Below are 21,532 nucleotides of genomic sequence, written 5' to 3' on the forward strand. Positions count from 1 at the left end.
TTAATCCGAAATGCTTTTTGGAAGACAAAGAAGCATTCATAAAATGAAACAGTAGTGAATGTTGATAATGAGAAAGTTTTACAACAAAGTGTCTTGCTGATTTATATGGTGCTTCTTCTGCCAATGGCTAGAAGAAATTTTTACAAAGATTCTCTCTCCTAAGCCTAGGCAACATGCCAAAAAGGTTCTCAGTGTCTTTAACGACAAGGACACAGAGGGAGAGAGGAGGGGGGCTGAAGGGAGGAGGAAGGAGGAGAAGGGAGAGAGAGAAACTTGCCTTTAATTCCCTGGTACGTAGGGGAAACTGTAAGCAGCAAAAAGAAGAAAGCATGCTCTCCCCCCCAGACCCCCCACCACCGCCATGGAAGGAGCTCTCATCTGAATTCCAGGTATGTCTTGAGAATATCTTAGGGACCTGCCTACTCTCAGGGCCAGCAGAGCAAAGTTTTCTTCTCTACTCTTATTTCAATTCAGCCATAGATAAAAGAGTTCTAGAGAGCAAGGAGCAGGGAGCCATGAAGCTAGACATTTTTCCTTAAGAAAGCCATCAAAGTTTCAGGTGAGCAGACTGAATTTTCAGGAGCTATAGTCACTATTATTTCCTTCCCTCATGTGAATAAAAATGTGAAAATGTACAGCTACCCCCAAAACTTGACTTGGGCAGCTATATCTGATGCTCAGAGTGTATCATCAATAGGGCATATTGGAAGAGAGGCTGGCCTGGTTCCTGATTAAACAGTGTCCAATACTTAACTCTCCCTTAGTAATTCAATAAACAGCAACCAGTCCTCCATTCTGATCATAGGTTTCCAAGGCCGTACCAGACCCCAAGAGGTTAGTCAAGTCAATATGGTGGCCAGTAAACAAGTTGACACAAGGTTATGGCTCCTGTCCCATTAGCCTGGTTCTGACATGACCTCTGAGAGTTACTGACTGATAGTACACAGATTAGGCCTGGTTAGAGAACATCTCATCCCCTCTCTCCCAGTGGAACACCTCAGATACTGACAATTTATCATGCCAAGAAAATAGAGCCTGGATTTTCCACTCCTCCCACACCACTTGGCTGGCCTGACTAGCAACGGACTTTATTTTTACAACGCTTATCATTGCAGCTTTACCTCCAGGCCAGTGGGCTCTGAAGCAGTGGGAAACAAGAGCCAGCTGAGCAGCCAGACCCTCGGAGCCTAGCACACTAAAAGGAAAGGACTGGCTAAAGGCCACACTGCCTAATATTCTGGGAAGGACAGATGCCAACATGAGGCAAAAGGGACCTCCATTCATCCGAGAGCAAATGCAAACTGACATCTGGATTGGGGCAGCTGAAGTTCCAGGAGAGTGTCTGGCTGTCTTAACCAGAAGCAGCAAACTCCTTGCTAATTCAGATGTATGAAGAAAGGCCAGTATGCATTAGTGAAATTCCAAAACCATAGAGTATAAGCTGTTTCTTTCAAGTCCATAGAGCCACTCAACTTTATCTTAAACCTAAGTTTCAAACTGAGGTTGTGCCCTTTGCTATTGAATCCATATCTCATTTGGCATAAGCAGCAGTCATTTAAATTCAATAGTTTATCAACTTCTGCAAAAGTTTGCTCTCATAAATATAATAAACATCACCCCTTATACGCTAGTTTACCATATTTATTGACCCAACTTGGCCTTCCTTCAAAGGCATTTTAGAGATAAACCCAGAGCCACTTCAGGTCCAATGATCATAAATTGCCAGTGAGCAGAGTGCAAGTGGATGAGGTTTTTCTTTTATAGATCGAAGCCTTTTTTTCTGTCCCTTTCCTCGTGGGAGCTGCGAAAAGTTTGAACAGATGTTCAGATGCAGGGAAGGGACGCTTTACTGCTGCTCTATTTACTTTCTGCGGCAGGATCCATTTTCATTTCCTTATGGACTAGAAAGAACAATTCTGCCAGCCTCGCTGCTACCTGGGGGAGGGTAAGTCTGGGAGCCTGGTTCCCACGAAGCATGATGAATTAAGAAAAGAATGCAGTATGCCATGAAACCACACTTACCTCTGGCTTTTAGTTCCCAAAATGAGGTCCGCAAATTTGCTGGAGCAGTAACTTAATCTCTGAATGCATTAATGAAGCTGCTGATCAGCTGGAACATGAACCATTTAGTCCGTGTCTACCTTTTGCATCTGTTTTACTATACTCGTAGGTGGCCTCTCTGGCTTAGCACAAAGGGAAGTATGGAGAACCTATGACCATGTTGCCCTTTGACATTTATTTTCCTAAAGTATTTACCCTGGGATTCAGTAGTGTTTGTTTTGGGCATTATCATAAAAACTCACCACAAAATCTCTGGGATGAAAGTTCATTAACCAAATCACCCAACCAATAAATATTTATCGGCCACTCACAATGTGCAAGGTGTTGAGAAGGTAAGATGCAGCTCTGTCCTTTAAGATCTTATTATTTAGTTGGAGCAACAGAAATAGTTACAGATATGGCTGAGCAGGGACTTTTATTTGTCTCCCGATAGTCAGATCTCTCCTTCCTTTTGGTAATAGAATTCCCTAAGCTGGACATTTGGTTACCCTATAGACTGCATTTCTTGGCTTATCTTAAGTATGGTCATGTGACTAAGTTCTGTGCAATGGGGTGTGAGTAGAAGTGAGATGTGCAACTTTTGGGTCATATCCTATAAAAGCAGCCACTTGTTCACTTTTCCTCCTTCTTTCCAGGGCCCAGAATGTACATGTGGGAGTGAGCCAAATACTACCTTCATGAGAACAACACAGTAGAGGATGGTGAAGCAACACCATGGAAGGAGTTGGGCTCCAGAGGACCTTGGGGGACAATTCTCTCCCTTGAATGCGTATCAGCTGGGGGATGGGGGAAGACAGAGAGGGAGAGAGAGAGAGAGAGAGAGAGAGAGAGAGAGAGAGAGAGAGAGAGAGAGAGAGAGAGAGAGAACCATTCTATTTGGTTTAAGCCACTATTATTTAGTCTCTTAAAGCAGCTGAATTAATATCTCAACTAATATATACACATTTCCCTATTAGACCAGGAGTTTCTAGAAGGCTCTTTATCATCACAACCCCATTATGAAGCCCACATAGAGTAAGTGCTCACCTCATATTTGCGGATAATGATACAAAGATACAGTTAATAAAAATCCCATTTTCCTCTTGTAAAATAATTTCATAACATTGTAAGTATTATAAGAAGATAAAAGGATTAACTTTTTAAAGGAAAGCTCCAAAGTGACGCCTGGCTTGGCTTCTAAAGAGCTTAAAAAAGGCAAGGGGACCACAATATTAATCCATTCATTTCTGAAAGATGAATATATTTCAAAACAAGGGGATTTTATCGGATGCCTGAAAGGCACAGAGATAAGAATAAGAGAATAAACCTTTTCCCATGGTCAAGCACAACTATGTAAATTAGCGTGGGTCTACAGACTCTGCTACCTGCATAAGGTCTGCCTTTAGTAAAAAATGGAAAATAGATGCCTAGTACTGCAGAAATATACCTAACATCAGCGCTTCTTGCCTGTGACTTTGTTAAGTACTGCTTTAGACTAGCTTTACTCTTACTAACTGTGTCACCTTGGCAAAGTACTTGTTTTAAGCTTCAGTTTTCTCATCTCTACAATGGCGATTCATCCAACCAACATTTTTTGCATGCATACTACATATCAGGCACTGTTCCAGTCATTCTACCTGAGGCAGACAGAAAGATGACAATCAGAATAAGTAAGGCGATTATGTGGTATATAAAAGGTGAGAAGTACTTATGGATAAAATTAGAGCAAAGGAGAGCAGGAGTACAGGTGACAGCCATTTTAAATATGGTGCTCACAGTAGGTCTCCACGAGCAATGATTGTAGCTCAAGTTAGGGCAGTAGCAATGGAAGTGGCAAGCTATGGTTGAATTCTGGATATGTTTTGAAGGTACAGTAAACAAGATTTTCTGACAGGTTGTATGTGAGATATGAGAGGAAGAGACGAGTCAAGGATGACTCCAAGGTTTTTGGCTTGAGCCAACCTGGAAGGATGCAGTTGCCAACCAATGACAGGGAAAGGTGTGGATAGAGTAACTTTTGTCCAAAAGATCAGGACTCCCATTTTTGGACAGGCTGTGTCTAATGGTTAAATGTATGTGTCAATTTGACCGGGCCACAGGGTGCCCAGGTATTTGGTCAAACAGTATTCTGAGTGTGTCTGTGTTTTTGGATGAAATTAGCACGTGAATAGGTAGTCCAGGTAAAGCAGATTGCCTCCCTAGTGTGTGTGGGCTTCATATAATCAGTTGAAGGCCTGCATAAAACATAAAGGCTGACTCGCCCCTGAGTAAAAGAGAATTCTTCCTGATTGACTGCCTTCAGACTGGAACAATGGCTTCTTTCCTGCCTTCAGACTCAAACTGAAACATCAACTCCTCCTGGGTTTTGAGCCTGCTGGCCTTCAGACTGGAAGTAAACCATCAGCTCTCCTGGGTCTCCAGTTTGCTGATTCACCCTGCAGATCTTGGGACTTGCTGTGTCCATGATCTTTATTATATATATATATATATATATATATATATATATATATATATATATATATATATATATTTTTTTTTTTTTTTCTTCTCTATTGGTTCTGTTTCTCTGGAGAACCCTGACAAACGCAGGGTGCTTGAGATGCCTATTAGATATTCAAGTGGAGAGTCCAGTAGGCAGTTGGATATGAGTCTGGAATTTGGGACTGAGTTTCAGGCTGGTAATATGTATTTGGGAAACACTGGAAAAGATGTTGTTTATGGGCCCGGCATGCTTCCACTGTGCCCCAAAAGATGGTATTTAAATACAGAAGACTGGGTGGGATCATTGTGCAAATAAATATTGGTAGAAAAGAGGAACAGTCACCGAGTCCTGGGTCTCTGCAATGTCTAAAGATAAAGGGCTTCAGCCACAGAGACTGAGAAGGAGCAGCCATTGAGACAAGAGCTTGCCAAGGAAATGTGTTGTCCAGAAGCCAAGGGGAAATCAGATGGAGGAGGAAGGAGTAATCTCTTCGATCAAGTGCTACTGATTGGTTGCTGCCTTTGGTAAATGTCATTGCATTTAGCAAACCCGTGGCCATCAGTAACCTTGACAAAAATGGTAGCATTGGAAAGGTGAGGCCAAAGCCTGTTAGAATGGGCTTAGGAGTAAATGTGATGAGGGAAGTTGGAAATAGTGAGTATGGGCCGTCTTTGGAAGAACTTTTTTTAAAAGGGGTGCGACAGGACAGGACAGTAGTTGGCAGGGGAAGGTGGGTCAAAAGAAGGACTTTTTTTTTTAACTGGGAGAGCTAACAGTATGTTAATAATATCATCAGCTGCCATTTATGGAGTTCTTCACTATGGTGCTCGGTGCTTTACATGTGACACCCCACTTTTTCCTCTGAATGGTTTTGCAATGTAGATATTAATACCTCTATCTTTCATGCAAGGGAACAGATGTTAAGAGAAAGTGAGAAATTTTACAAAACTGCAGTTAGTGCATCGCTGTGCCAGGATTGAAACCCAGGTTTTTCTAACTTGAAAGCAGGGACTCTTAACGACGACAGGATATTCATTGCCTCAATAACAGAGCCGGCTACTCATAGAGCCTACCTCCTGCAGGGAGACCAGAACTGCAACAGCACCGGGCAGATGTCAACTATCAGGATTCTGGTCATGGCATGTAGGAAGCTCCTTAGCATGCAGAGCAGTGTGCAAAGAGATTTGTATCTTTCTCTGGTCTCAACGTTTAGGAAGGAGGTGTGTAATACGCCGTCCTTACACGTACTTCTATGCACAGCTCCCCATGCAAATGGCACCTACCTCACATCCAAGCAGAACGAACAGTAGTGTGCAAATTCTATTTTCGGATTGGGCAGGGCAGTGGAGAGAAGTCCTGCCCTTCCTTGCCTAGCACACTGGTGTGGATCCACGGAGCTTCAAATATATTTGCTGCTCCTGCAGTTGCCGCATTAAACTAAGGGGGGCGCTGTTCTGGAGATGGACTGCTGTGGGAAGAGGCTCACTGCTGTTCTCGGCAATGAGAGCTCCTGGGGTCTTCAGCTATTGTCAAACCCCAACATGTACAAAAATCCAATATAACAAGATTAAATCAGGTTGCAATATTACAGATTTCTTTTCAAAAATACATGATTATTTTTTTTTCTTAGTGAAAAGTAAGTTGCTCCTGGAATCTTTTGTTTATTTGATTCTAAAGCTGTATGGAAAGTCCCTGTACTGAAGAGTTGTGGGGGAGGGGTGGGAATGAGGAGAGAAAGTGTCTTCCAAACCCAACATTACTGTGTAAGATGATGACCCTGACACCTCCACTCAAGGGACAGCATGAGAGAGAAGATGAAAAGCTTAAGGAAACTCCCTCAGTTAAGAACAGCCTGAAAACAGCCATTTCAATCAGTGCCCCACTGACTGGGAATGAGGATTAAGAGGTCATTTTAAACGACAGGCCAAGGATAATTTGCTTAACATACAGAGCCGTGCTCCTTTCCTCTGGAGTGTATTTACCATTCAGTTCTCGCAGAGCACACATTACTAGTCATAAAGCCCCTTGAATTCTCACATGAAGAACTCCACTGAAAGTCTCATGCATACACCTCCTTCACAGTGCAGAACACTGATAATCCTTTCAGAAAATGCTCCCCGCTCTCAATATAACTCCTTATTTTCAGTTATTCATAACTTTTAGGGAAGTTTCTTTTGGGACAGAATAGCCCATATTTGGTGCATTCACAAAGGCGTTCTTTAAATTTTTCAGAGGTCTATCCATCATCTCTGGGTTATGACACAAGAAAACACTAGAGGCCCAGTCATCAAGAAAATTAAAAAAGCAGTAAATTCCCCTGTAAATTGGAAACAAGTGGGCTTCATTTATAATCTTAAATTTTTTTCTTGATTATAGAAATAATTTATGCTCATTGAAAACAGATTCAACCAATATGGAATAAAATAAAGGATAATGTGAAAAATATCTTACAATCCCATCCTTCAAAGTGCATAATTAACCATGTGCTATATATTCTTCCAGATTTTTCTTTACATGTAATACATATATATTAGACATCCTGAACTTCTTGAAGTTGTGTAGGAAATTTTGTGTGCATATGTTCATATGCATTTTAAAGGAAAAGAGAGCATAACTTCTATCAGTTTTCAAAAAACTTTAAAATATATATATATTACTGTATGTAACATATAAAGTATACTATATATATATTCCTATTGAGTTTACAAGACTCAAATCAGAATCTACATTTAATTCTGCAGTTCATTTTTTTTCATTTATGGACATTTTTTTCCACTTTAGAAGTAATTGTTGTTCCTGATATTATTCTATTATCTCTTGGTTTTCCTCCCTTTAAGTGCCAGATTCTGGGGCTTGGAGACAGAACGATCTAGATTGGACTCCTCGTTCCACTACTTACAAGTTCTGTAGGTTTGACAAGTTACTCAGACTTTAGAAGTCTCAGTTTTGTCATTTGTAAACTCAATTAGAATTGTAATAGAATTATTGCAAGGAATAAACAATAAAATGTATTGTAGGCAGTTGGCACAGGCAATGACTGGCATAGAGTAAATATTCAATAAACATTAGTGCTTTTTGTAGGTAGAAGACACTTGGTCCAAAACCATATGTATAAAATCTGGAGAAGGTTTTTAAAATCAGGATTTAGAATGACAATAAAGTGGATTATTGCAAATAAAGCTGAAGCCACACTCTGGGATAAGACGGTATTATCCATTACTTAAGAGTAAGTCAGCAAGCAAATGATGATTTATACAGCTGTACTTGTGACAAAGAATCGGGTGTCAGTCCTAACCAGCATGGCTAAGGGAATTGCCATGGACTGATATGATCAGGGATCCTCTCCTATGATATTAAGGTCACCATCCATACCATCCAATGTTGGGGGTTTGCCTTCCCATTCTGGGTCTTACTACTCACTTCTCAGACTGCATCTGCAAATGCCACAAGTTCAATGTAAGTGCAGAATTCCATTTCCTTTGCAGGATGCTGGTGGCCTGCCTCATTCATTAAGACAGAGATGGCTGTGGTCTTTGGCTCAACTCGCAGCTCTCTCTGCTCCCAGTGCTCTCTGCCTTGCTGTGACCATGCTTTACCTCTGGCACATTCAGTAGCCCAGAGCAATGGTGTAAGGCCCTACCACAACCATCACTCACTGGGCAACAACTGAATTCCAATATGGGCCAAGCACTTGGCATATTTTATTTTTGTAATCTCACAGCAATTCTGGATGTTATCATCTCTGTTTTTCAGATACAGAAATTAAGGTTTAATTAAAATAAGGAACTTGTGCACATTACACACTTAGTAAGGGACAGATTGGATATTTGAACTGCTTTATTCTGATCCCTGGAACTTATGAATTCCAACACAACAGCTTTTGATTCTGTGTAGTGAGACACATGTTACACTTGCAAGACTTTGGTGGAAAAGGAGAAAACATCAGTTTGGCAGGTGTTAGAACTTTCTCTTGGACAGAGCAGATTCTGAAGCACCTTCTCATAAGGGGGCTTTCTGCAGGATGGCACATTCAAGTTCACAGTCCACACCTGCAGATCGGAGCTATAACCAACTCCTTTAGCTTTGTGGGAAGACCAGTGAGAAAACTGATTCGAAAGGGTCAATTAAGTTACCTGTGGTAGGCAGAATAATGGCCTGCAAAGATATCTACATCCTAATCCCTAAAAGTTGCGACTATGTTACCTTACATGGCCAATGAAATTTTGCAGATAAAAAGGTCAGACAATTAAGTTCAGAAACTCATCATAGAAAAAGTGCTACATATCTCATTGCTGAATATCACTACGGTCACCTTCGAAGTACTCCCCTTGGGAAGCTATGCACAGCACCAGAGCCTAGCTCACCCTTCAAAGCAATTTTGGAACTCTTTTTCTGGAATAACCATCAGAGCTCTCATCCTATTAACCCTGATGTCCTGAATGTCATCAAAATGTCCTTCTTTCAATATTTCCTTTATCTTCGGGTAAAGAAAGAAGTCATTGGGGGTCAGATCAGGTGAGTAGGGAGAGTGTTCTAATTCAGTTATTTGTTTACTGGCTAAAAACTCCCTCACACACAGTGCTGTGGGAGCTGGTGCATTGTTGTGATTCAAGGGCCATGAATTGTTGGCAAAAAGTTCAGGTCGTCTAACTTTTTCACGCAGCTTTTTCAGCACTTCCAAATAGTAAACTTGGTTAACTGTTTGTCCAGCTGGTACAAATTCATAACGAATAATCCCTCTGATATCAAAAAAGGTTCGCAACATTGTTACAACAAGTCTGAGAACTTAATTGTCAGACCTCTTATAATTAAGAATCTTGAGACAGGAAGGTTCTCCTGGATTATCCAGGTGGACCCAATGCTACTCCAGGGTCCTTATAAGCAGGAGGCAGGAGTGCTAGAGTCAGAGGAGATGTGACAACAAAAGTAGAGGTCAGGGTGATGTGGGCAATCTCTGGAAACTAGAAAACGCAAAGAAACAAATTCTTCCCCAGCGTCTCCAGAAGGGAAGTCTGCCCTACTGACCCATTTTAGGCTTCCGACCTCTAGAACGGTAAGAGAATAAATGTGTTGTTTCAGGCACTAATTTTGTAGTGATTTGTTACAGCAGCCATGGGAAACGAATACAATGTCTATGTCCTGAGTATCTTATAACAACATTGTCCATATTAAACTTGAAGTCCTACACCTAATATATTTAAATCCCTAAGACTAATGTTTCCTGGTATTTCAAATAGCCCATTTCAATGTTCTGAATGAAATGGTTCTCCCTCTTCATAAAGAAAATGAATTAAAATATACCTGTGAGCTTTTAAGTGAACATTATACTGTATACTCTAGCCATTTCTAAAACCTAAGAGAGAAGAGCCATTTTCCTTTCCCTTGGAAAATAATGTAGGCCTGCTATCACGTAACTGACACACGTTCTCGCGCGGACCCACAGCTTTACAAATCTAAAGTAGGCAGGCATGACTGGAGGCGAATGCAAATTCTCTTTTTTTGCTCAGACCCTTGTGAACATTTTCAACACCCATCTACAGTAGCAACTTTCATCAGCTCAACTGTACAAAAGTTAAAATCTCTTCCTAATTTTGATTCTAATAAATGCCTCGGAAAAAGTGTGTCCCTGTTTGTTTACATATATAAATTTAGAAGCACTGTGAAATCTCAAACAAAATTAGGTACCAGGGAGAGAAAAAAAAAATCAGATAACCTAATTAACCAAGACTGAGTCACTTACATTCACAGGACTGGATAACGCTGGCCAGTGGACTGAAGGGAGAGCAGACAAGCACGGAGGGAAGACCCAGCAGCCCAGGAATAGAATTCACACAACAGGAGCGAAGATCATTAGCAGATTGATGAGGCTTTTGTTGTTCTTGTCATTGAGCATCAACAGAGTCCTGTAGTTGGAAGGTTCCTAAGGTCATCATTGTTATTTGAATAAGCCAGGAAGCAACAGATGCCAGAAATGCATCTTTTGTGGCCATACATTTAAGAGAAAAAGCTTTGGTTTTTGGAAAACCTGCTATGTGTCCCTGTGCTCTCCAACTGGACACTACAACCACCCAATGCTAGGCTGCTCTGGAAGAACCAGAGGAACATTAGTTGGTTCTCCTGCATTATTCATTTCTCCAATCAGAGCTCCAAACAGTCGAATGTGCCTGGCATACTAGACTAACCCCCTTACAAAAAGATCTCATCCAGAGCTGGCATTATGATCATTAGCCAAAAGTATTGTAATTGGTTTTTTTCCTGGGTTTTCCCCACTACCTATGGTCTCCTTGTAAACAGGTTCCTTCGCACTCTCTGACAGTAACGATTTACACAGAACAAATGATGTAAAATGCCAGATTCCCTATGCGAACTCCTTGTTGTGTTCCTGCAAAGAAGTAGGCTGGCAAATAGTTGCTTTTTTTTTTTTTACCAGGAAAAAGTAAAATTAAAGTGAATGACTTGTCTGTGCATGCCAGCTGTCATCTGGACAACCGGGACTCTTCACCCACTTGGCAAACGACATGAACTTCCAAGTCTCTTTTTACCGCTCAGGGCACAGGGCAGAGTCAGCCATAGTCCAGGTTTCCCAAAAGCCATGATTTCAAATAATTTTATTTTTAACACAGTAAATTGTTTAATTTAAAACTAAATGTGGTTTAATCCTTATGCTGGTTGAAGACTGCTCATCTAAATGTTTAAAAAATAGATAAAATCTTAGATTGTATTATGATTCAGAGTTAAGAAAATATGGTCCCTGTATTTTTATATATTATCACGTGTAAGTAATAAGGTTTAAATTTAACCCCCAAATTAAATGTAACGTACAATGCACTGAATTCAGACAAATGAGCTCTCTTTCCTAGTTACTGTAGCTGTGGATCTGAGCTAATTTCCAATTCCTTTTCACCAAAGTTGCTTGTTTCTCCTTCTACCCACTCGCTCCAAAAAATAAAAATAAAAAAGTGAACTGCGGTAGGGTAGGTGCAGATGGGTGACACCCACCGGCAGTAACAAGCTCTGGCTCCCATATGAGGCAGCGCTTTGCTTAAACTGTGTCTGTGGCTCTCTACTGAGCCTTAGCAGGGACACTAGCATCACGGGATTTCCAGATCCCAAAGTTGAGGGTAGGGGTGAGGTGGGGTGGGTGAAACGCTCACAAAAGTGCATTATTCTAAGAATGCAGTAGCATGAAGCATAGAAGAAACACTTTACCTATTTGGGAAACTACTTAAAGTGACACTACCCGCTACGAAATAGTCACAGAAAATTGCCCATTTTTGTTTCATCTCTTTCCTCCATTTAAACTTGCGCAGCCTGTGGTTATAAAACATACCTGGAGGACTTTACTGCCATATGCCTGGATTTTCCAAAAGGCTCAAACTAGATACTAGTGGGCCTAGCAGAATGTCAATAGATGGGTCGAATTACTAAGGAAATCATTACGATTATATTCTGTATTATTGGAGAGTTTACATTTTTGCAAACTATTTCCATGGCTGTTTAGAAGTGAAATGGAGATTATTATGAGGTCACTTTGGATAGGTGAAAAAGAAAGGCACCAAGTCGAGCCCATAACTTACATCTCCTGATTCTTAGTCCTATACAAAATAACCTTAGAAAACACTTGCCCCAACAAGGGTGGGTCAGTTGAATATTTAACACCCAATACTCAGTTGAGTATTTAGTACCCAAGGTGCTATCTAGGGAAGCAACTGGAGTTTGGCATGAATTAGATTATTTCATTCATTCATTCATTGAATAATCACTCCACAAATAGGCACTATTTGAGTCCCACCTATGTGCCAGAGAGGAGAACAAGACAGCCATGGCCCTGCCCTCACAGAATTTACAGCCTCATGTTGTGCCTCTGCCTCAGTGACAGGGACCTGGGAATGAGGCCATGCCCGCAGAGTTCTACATACTCCTGAGAAGCGAGGAAGGGGTCTTAAGCCAGAAGCTCCAGGAGTTGAGATGGCAAAAGAGCCATAGGAGCGGGGATTCTTCCCAAGAAGAAAGGGTACCATTAGTTTCAGAAACACTTCTTACCATATCCTCCTCTTAGACATTTAGAAGAAAATTAAAAAGCACTGAAAAGTCCTCCAATAAAGAAACGTGCTAAATTTCATTCACCCAGTAAATATGTTTACCATGGAACATCCCATAGAACCAGCCTTCCGTGGCACCCACTGTGGAAGTGCTGACAGGTCCACAGTTTCAGAGCAGAGTCAGAAGGCTCTGATTTAGACAGCACATTTTTCTAACAGCACACACCCTTGTGAGAATGCCTGCTATGATACTCACTTCTGGGACCTCCTATGCTTAAGCCACTCTCAAAGGAGGCAGAGAACAGAGAAACCACTTCCTTCAGCCTTGGGCACCTTTCTTGGTTTCTGGGTCATGGATTTTCTTGGGACTTGGCTTCATAAGCCTCTGATTTTGGTAACTCTCTGTGCTCTTTGAGCCAGGTCTTGTCACAACCCCATTTGGCTTCATGGTACCTGTTCTCATCCTTTGGTCCAGGGACATAGCCTGATCACAGCTTTACTCACAACTCTGAGTCCAAGGGGCTCCCTTATAAGGCTTTGTCCACTTTTGCTTCTGTGTCAACATATGGCTCACTACCTTAAATCTACCCTTGTATTTCCTTGTGAGAATTACTTATCTTTCAGGAGAGTGTAATAGTCCATTCCCATTTTAATCAAGAGAACTTAACAGTGGTCCAGAGACTCTGGAAAGGAGGCACTGATGTATTATATATCACATATTATTTCATGTCCCAACAAATGATGAGGTGGTTGCAGTTTTTACTCCTATTTTCCAACTTAGGAAAGTGATCATTTGAGAAGTAGTAATTTGCCCAAGGTCACAGAGCTTGAGTGACGGAACCAGGATTTGAATCCAGGCAGTCTGACCTCACAGTGTGTGCTCCTCTGAACCAATAAACCTCCCTTGACTTATCCTCTCTTATCGAGGCCTACCTATTCACCTTCTGGAACCACTGCCCAGGGGCAGGGCACTCCTACGTGGTCATGATCTTGGGGCAGCCCGGGGCTCCCACCACCACTGCTCCCTCACCAGTCTGGTCAGAACATCATACCCTGGGTTTGTTCTCCTCTCCCTGTCCCTTCATCAGAGTAATGTATTTCTACTGGAGTTAACAGGTAAGCCGCTCTGTGCTAATGTTTCCTTTCTGGTAATAAAATGCTTTAACCCAGGCTAAATGTATATGTCCCTAGAGGCTCACGCAGGGGCTCTAATGGTAGAAGGGTGGAGACCTCTGGGGGGTGACTACTGGATCGAATTTGGAGCTGCAGCCTTCCATGAACCCCTGCTTACTTTGCCTGGACCATCATTCTCAATCTTCCCTGCCCAAGAGCCTCATGGAAGCTTTCTGGGTTCAAAGAGGATTTTATGAATTTGACTTCAAAGGCAAGGGAAATAAAAGTTAAAATAAATTAAACTAAAAAGCTTCTGCACAGCAAAAGAAACCATTGACAAAATAAAGAGGCAACCAACCGAATGGGAGAAGATATTTGCAAACAACGCCTCTGATAAGGGTCTAATATCCAAAATATATAAAGAATTCATATAATTCAACAACAACAAAAAAACAAACAATCCAATTAAAAAATGGGCAGAGGACCTGAAGAGACATTTCTCCAAAGAGGACATACAAATGGCCAATAGACATGAAAAAATGCTCAACATCACTAATCATCAGAGAAATGCAAATAAAAACCACAATGAGATATCACGTCACCCCAGTCAGAATGGCTATCATCAACAAGACAAATAGTAACAAGTGTTGGAGAGGCTGTGGAGAAAAAGGAACCCTCATCCACTGTTGGTGGGAATGCAGACTGGTATAGCTGCTAGGGAAGGCAGTGTGGAGATTCCTCAAAAAATTACGAATAGAATTACCATAGGACCCAGCAATCCCTCTCCTGGGTATCTACCCCCCAAATATGAAAACATTTATTCATAAAGATATATGTGCTCTGATGTTCATTGCTGTTTTATTTACAGTGGCCAAGACATGGAAACAACCAAAGTGTCCTTTGATAGATGAATGGATAAAGAAGATGTGGTATATATACACAATGGAATACTACTCTGCCATAAGAAAAGATGAAATAGTACCATTTGCGACAATGTGGATGGATCTTGAGATTATGATGCTAAGTGAAATAAGTCACACAGAAAAAGGTCAAGAACCATATGATTTCACTGATATGTGGGATATAAAACTGAAAGCAACAAAGGAAAAAGACAAACAAATAAAGAAACAAAAACTCATAGACACAGACAATAGTGTAGTGGTTACCAGAGGGTAAGGGGGGAGGGGTGTTGTAGATGAGAGGAAAAGGGATCAAATATATGGTGATGGAAGGAGAACTGACTCTGGGTGGTAAACACGCAATGTGATATATAGATGATGTAATACAGAATTATACACCTGAAATCTACGTAACTTTACTAACCAGTGTCATGACAATAAACTTTAATTAAAAAGAAAAAAAACAAAAATCTATATGCCCCGGCCATACCCCAAATCAAATGTCTGGGAGTGGGACCCCAGCACTGGCCTTCTATTAAAGTGCTCTAGGCAATTCTTACATGAGACTAGCGTTGAATAGTTGTTTCCTAAACATAGGGCTAACTATGTAAATGGCAACACATTTTCTAAATTTTGGTCTTTGCACAGCCCATGGAGGCTGGTGAAAGATGACAAATGTGCCTACTCAGAGGAGGAAAGAGCTTTACTGTTCATGGACTTGACTCTGATTACCACGTGCTCTTGGGCCAGAATCAGCTTCTTTGGGGTTTGGTTTTCTCACCCAGTAATGAGGGATTAATACTAACTTACCTCAAAGGTGGCTAATGAGAAATGACTAACTCAGATGGTCATTGGGTGCTACTTCGGCAAAGTTAAAATGCTTCTATAACAAGCAAAGGGATTTGCGTGGTTTGCCTCTTAAATATTGCCAAAAAAGCACCAGTAATTGTAAGTAAGGAACCAGAGTCGAGCAGACAGCATAGACGCACTGATCACCTATACATGGCTGCTACTCTTCCTTCCCTCCCATCAACATCTTTCCTCTGGATAGCAATCTGGGGGGAAAAATCAAAAGAAAAGAACGTAATATCTTGAAGGTTCTTTGGCACACCCTCACAAAGCCAAGCTATCTGTTGACAAACCATTTCCTGGAAGCAGGTGTGCCCCAACTTAAAGAAAGTGGGGGCCTACAATGGGAGAAATAACCAAACAAAGTGTTCTTTTATTTTATAAGCTTCCTTGAAATAGAAACTTCCTTTGTGCATAGTTCATTAACTTATTATCCTTGGGGAGAAAAAAAATCAATCCAAAATAGAGATGTAACTATGAAATGGTCATGTTAACCAGTGGGGAAATGTGATACAATTTACAAAACCTTTACAGTAACTCATATTTGGAGTAAGCTTTTAACCCCGAAGCTAGAAAGAACTCTTAAGAGAAAGAGACATATGTATTTAGGTTGCAAGACAGAATTTTCAGCTCGTGTCATCAGCATCTCATGTTACAAGTGATGGAGACCATGGGTAGTGAGTCAGGGTGGAGGACTCACCATGGATGTGAGGAGGTCTACCCATGGCACGTCAGTTCTGCCAGCCAGGCCCTCCCCTCCTACAACTTCCGTGTGGCCAGCACCGAGGTTCGCCCGCTTTGCATAGAACCATTTGCACTCACTCCCAGTAGCTCTGTTATAAGCTGAGTGCCATGCTAGGCTTTCTAAGGAAGGGGACGATAATAGGGCATGCCCCGCCCTCTACTCTTGTCACCCTCGGGAGACCATCTATCCAAATGTGACAGCCTTGATTTTTGGGAAGTGTTCCTAAATAAGCGTAGGGACAGGGCTGCCAGATGAAATAGAGGATACCCAGCTAAATCTAAATTTCAGGTGAACTACCAATAATGTTTTAGCATGTGTCCCAAATACTTCAGGGAACATACTTGTACTAAAAAAAAAAAAAAAAAAATCAATGTTTATCTGAAATTCAAATTTGGCTGGGTGTCTTGTATTTTTATTTGCTAATTTTGACAATGCTACTTAGGGGATCTGTAGGATTTGATGTGAGCTTTGAATGAGCTCCATCCTTAGGTAGCTCCTTACAAATGAGGCACCTGGAGTTGTTTTTCAGTTGCGGTGGTGATCTGGATGATGACTTCCTACTTGCATCGTATCTCTTTGCGACCAATGGCTTAGATCCACAACAGGAGTTTTTAGTGACGCCAGGTGGTCATGTTGGATTGAGGGTGCAGATTGTGACTTCAGGACCTACTGTCCTCTAAAGGCAAGACTTGCCTTCAAGGCCTAAAGCAGTGCCTATATTCTAGAATCATTTGTTAAATGTGAGGGCATAGAACTTGCCTGCTCAAGTTCTGAGCAGACACATGCTTGGCTGAAATTCCTGGTGCTGGGCAGTCTTTCCATAGCAGGAGGTCCTTGTAGAGTGAGAAGGTTAAGAGGAGCAGGTGTTTCTCAAGGCTTGGTTGGTGTGAGTGAAGAATCACCTAGGAAGTTTTATGAAGTGGTAGACCCCAAGCCCCAGCCGTACAGATTCTGGTTCCAAGGTTCTGAAGTCAGCCTCAGGAAACTGCACCTTTTAACCACACCACTGATTCTGACCCCAGTGGCTGGGCGCCTGTGTTTGGGCCTTGCACCTTTCCTCTCAGGCCCCTGGGAAGATTCCAACCACAGGCCCTCAGGGGTCCATTTGAACGGGTGCTCCTTTCCACTGACCTTGCACCTCAGATACAGCTGAGATTTTGAATAATGAGAGGACTCTAGCTTCTCTTCCTCTGTCACCTTCATGTAGTCCTTTCTTTCCTTGTGTCTCCAATCCTGACTACCGCAAGGGCTGCCAAAAATGTGTCCCTTTTTGCCGGTCACTTTACACTGTTAGCATTCCCAGACCTCATTTTTCTACTAGCATGGCCTACCATTTCACCGATGGCTGCAAAGGCAGCTCCTGATTCGTACGACTGCGAATGTCCTGTTCTATACTGCTCCACATCTAACAGGACAGGGCTGAGGGGCCACATAGCCTCACTCTTAAAACAAGCTCAGGTAGATGCAGAAAAGTTGGTGGCATGATGGATGTGCTCCTTGAGTCAGGGTCTCTGCTGTGGCAGGTGAGGAGTGAGCCCAAAGGGAATGGCATATCCCCCAGACAATCCTGTCTATGGACAAATAAAATAACCCTCCTGAGATGTCTTTGCGACATTCTAAAGACTGGAATGAATTATTCCCAAAGACAAGAGACGGATGATGTGTGCAGTACACAATGGGATGGGAAATGGCTCAAGTGGAGAGAGTAAGTGGCCTGAGATGAAAAGCAGATCCCTGAAATACTGGCAACACATGCACACACACACAACATAACATAGGGTTCCCACAAGGCAACGTGCTCCTTTATTCCAATTTCATGATAGGCAAACCCAACCCCTCCTTGAATGTTTCAATCATTCTTTCACTCATTTGACAAATATATACTGAGCACCTGCCATGTAGATAGAATAACACATTTCAAACTTAAAAGACTCATTTTAATTGACCAGGAATTGAGAGCTTACTTGCTCTGACAACTAGTAGTTTTTTATTAAGTTCCCAGAAATGCGAGGCAAGGCAGTCGGGCCTCTGGGGAGGACTTTCCGGTGATAATTAGAGTCAGAAGCATTTGGTGAAGTTCTGGTAGGCAACTGTGTGAGCGGCAGGGCTCTACCACTGAGGGGCTCATCCTTGACCAATTCCCAGGAGGCGACAGGAGCGCAAGGGTGACTGGAAACTCTATTCTCAGCTGTGTGCGGTTCCATATTTTTCCTGGGAAGCAAGGGCTCAACACAATTAATGGTGCTTCCTACAAGTATGAGCAGATCCTTTCCTGTAAACTTGCAAAGGAGATCAGTGTAGGTTTCAAGTCATGATTATACAGAATCAAGAAGGAGCTTTCACTGACACCTACAGAGGTGAGGCACCAGCATTTCTGTTAAAACACAACACCTCTAATTAGACCTGCACTCACTGAGCAAAGATGTTCGGTGTCAAAGATCAAAGAACCCTGTGATCAGACTGCCACTCAGCACAAAAGGACACGGCAGAGATTAGAGATTGTATTTGGATGAACCGATAATCTGGGAACAATCTCCACCAATTTCCCCCCAAAAGCCATGCCCAATTTGTCTTTGAGCCTTTGCTGATAATGCTCCTTCTGCATGAAACACCCTTCCCAAAGGGAGAAAAGCCAACACACTTGTTTCAAAGGTCAACATCAAGCTTGTTTATTTCCTGTCCATTCGTTCAGTCACTCAGTTATTCAACTTGTATGGAGCACTTAATACATGCCAGTCCTTTGGATGCACCAAGGATGTGGATATGAAAGAAGTCACTTTGGGAAGCTCAGAGTTTCATGGAAGAGGCAAACAGGAAATTGTAGAACTGTGTGGTTAGTGTTGTACTCAGTGTTTGTATTATACAGGAGTACTGGGGAAGTTAGGAAGGCTTCCTAGAGGAGGCAGGGCCTAAATGGAGTCCTGAGGATGAGGCAGTATTTGTTGGAGGCAGATATTATGGGTCTGATGATGGAATTGGGTCATGCGATCCATTCTCTCTCACTTTGCTCTCTTTGTATAAGAGATCCATGTTGATCGTGTGGCCAAGCAGGGTTGGGAGTGCTGTCTGGGCCACGAAGGAAAGAGAAATGGCTTCGTGGAGAGTAAGATATGTGCCATGCGTGGCCTGGTGCCCATCATGCACTAACATGTTGATACAACCATTCTGGATGTTAATACAATCTCATTTTAAGATGACAAACTAAGCATGCAAGTTTACCTGTCCTACCTCCAAAAATTCCACCTAAGTAGAAAAAATTGTGTGAAAAAGAATAATGTATAATAGGGTTGGAAATCAGAAAAGGTTATCATCAGTGGACAGAAATTTTAAGGAATTTCTGGAAAACAGCAAACAGGTACAGTTGGATTGAGCCAATAAAAACCACCACGTAAAATAGATTTCAGAAAGAGCTGATAAAGAGGTGAGAGCCATTCTTCCCAACAGAATCCTGAAGAATTTAGGGTTGGAATCACAGGAAGAAGGAGCAGTCAAGGTAATTAATAAAAGGGCACTGCAAAATGCTTTTTTCCCCATCTCTTTCCACCCACTTCAAGCGCTGCACAGAAGGGCAGTACATCAGTGTAGCTCAGCTCCAAAAGAAAGACTTTTGTGGCAGTTTGGGCAGTCATAAACTTGCCTGTCTTCTTCTTACTCTCAAATGTGCTACTCATGATGGCCAGTCCCTGCCAGCCCTGACACTCATGAGAAGCATGGTAGAAAAACATTCCCATATATACAGCCAAGGAAATCTCACCGACTACCTCTACTAGTTAATCCAGTCCTTCATTTATAAATGTGATTGGGATAGTCAAAGTCACCATTTAAGGAAAACCTACAACATAAAAGAGAAGGGTCTAGAAGAACAACAGAACAACTGATGCCAAAGTAAACAGTTGAAACAGGACATAGAACATAACTTTTTTTTTTTAAGTACTATTATTGTTTTTAGGGAGATTTGAGAGAACATTGCATCTAAAAACAATAGTATGTTGCTATGAAAAAAGGGCTGTTAGGAACAAACAAAAAGATTTTATAAAATGGAAGAAAATTTTTAAAAAGACCTTCAGTAGAAAGGATGAATCATTGAAATGAAATGAAATGACATAAAAATAAATTTGAGATCCAGAATACAAATTTGAGGAAATTCTCTGAAAGTACATAAAAAAGAAGAGAGAAAATATGAGAGAAAAGTCAAGAACATAGGGGAGAGATACAAGAGATCTAATATCTCCTACAGTTAAAAGACATATTATCCTTTCAATAATAAGAGTTATTGGAAAAGAAAATAAAGACGATAGAGAAGATGAACACTTCAAAGAAATAATAGAAGAACATTTTCCTGAGATGAAAAAACCTTGAGTCTTCAGATTAAAAAGCCTGAAGAGGAATCATGAAAAAATACATACCTGGATACTTCCTTGTTAAATTTATGCTCTCCAACTACAAAGAGAATATTCTGAAAGCTCACAGAGCAGGGGAATAAAAGCTGTCTACAAAGGAATCAAAATGGCAGCAGATTTGCATTTGCTTTTCAGGTGGCTAAAAGACGATGGAATAAAGCCTGTAAAATTGTGATGTAGTTATTTTGAATCTACTTTTCAATTATGAGAGCAAAATTAAGATTTACAAGGACTTAGCTCTTCTTTGCCATTTGAAAACAACAAATAAAAAAATATACTCTAGCAAAATGAAAATGAATCTAAGAAATAGGTTAACCTGGAAACAATGGAAATAATCCAGTTGTGATATAAAGAAATCCTAGGGAAGCAGCTTATATTTAGTCCGAATTAGAATAGCAGGGCAGAGTGCTTGGTGAAAAACACCTTCAACAAGCAAAAAGTTATAATGGCCAAACTGGATACTTAAGAATCAAGAAGTAAACTATGACATGTCACATATGTACTAAAATTTAAGTTTTTCCAGGTCAAGTAGAGAAAAGAAAGATACTTAGAATCTCTAGAAAGATAAATATCCTTGAAGGGCAATCCTAGCCTAAATATGAAGCAAACTAAAATACAGTTTGTATTTAAACAATTACTGGAATATAAAAAAACACTGGTGTCTGAAGCAAATAAAATTAAGCATCTATTGTCAAGAAAGAGGGTCAATAAATACAGTGAGTCCTCAAAACTCTCTGTGAGCTCTAGGTTGCTGGGGAAAGTAACTACTTCAATGATTTATTTTTCCTTCTGAAAGCGGTTTTTTACTTTATAGACTCTGTTCTTTGCAGATTTATCCTTTTATCTAGGGTTTTTGTTTGTTTGTTTGTTTTTTGTCTTTCCAGGAGAACATTCCTAAAGGTGGGATTAAGTTTTGAAATCTGTTTAAAAAACCATTTTCTCCCCCAAGGTATTTTTGTTTG

General features: G+C 41.2%; 1 protein-coding gene and 1 long non-coding RNA gene across 8 annotated transcripts in view; one reads left to right on the top strand and one right to left on the bottom strand.

Moving 5' to 3' along the window:
- The window catches only part of NCALD (neurocalcin delta), a 409,311-nt gene that overhangs the window by 47,921 nt on the left and 339,858 nt on the right, over window positions 1-21,532 (bottom strand). Inside the window, exon 2 of one of the 7 annotated variants that reach the window (XM_033126603.1) lies at window positions 10,263-10,425. The exons of 5 other annotated variants lie outside the window; for them this stretch is intronic. The gene's annotated coding sequence lies outside the window, so the exon portion shown is untranslated. Of the gene's footprint in view, window positions 1-2,022; window positions 2,141-10,262; window positions 10,426-21,532 lie in introns of those variants that run through there. One more of the 7 variants, XM_033126606.1, reaches the window with a different exon arrangement.
- LOC117034009 (uncharacterized) lies at window positions 286-2,909 on the top strand. The gene is made up of 3 exons (XR_004424997.1): window positions 286-389; window positions 1,878-1,945; window positions 2,697-2,909. It is a non-coding gene; the product is annotated as an uncharacterized LOC117034009 (long non-coding RNA).

The sequence above is a fragment of the Rhinolophus ferrumequinum genome, chromosome 14 (genome assembly GCF_004115265.2).
Source record: "Rhinolophus ferrumequinum isolate MPI-CBG mRhiFer1 chromosome 14, mRhiFer1_v1.p, whole genome shotgun sequence".
NCBI classification, from domain to species: Eukaryota; Metazoa; Chordata; class Mammalia; order Chiroptera; family Rhinolophidae; genus Rhinolophus; species Rhinolophus ferrumequinum.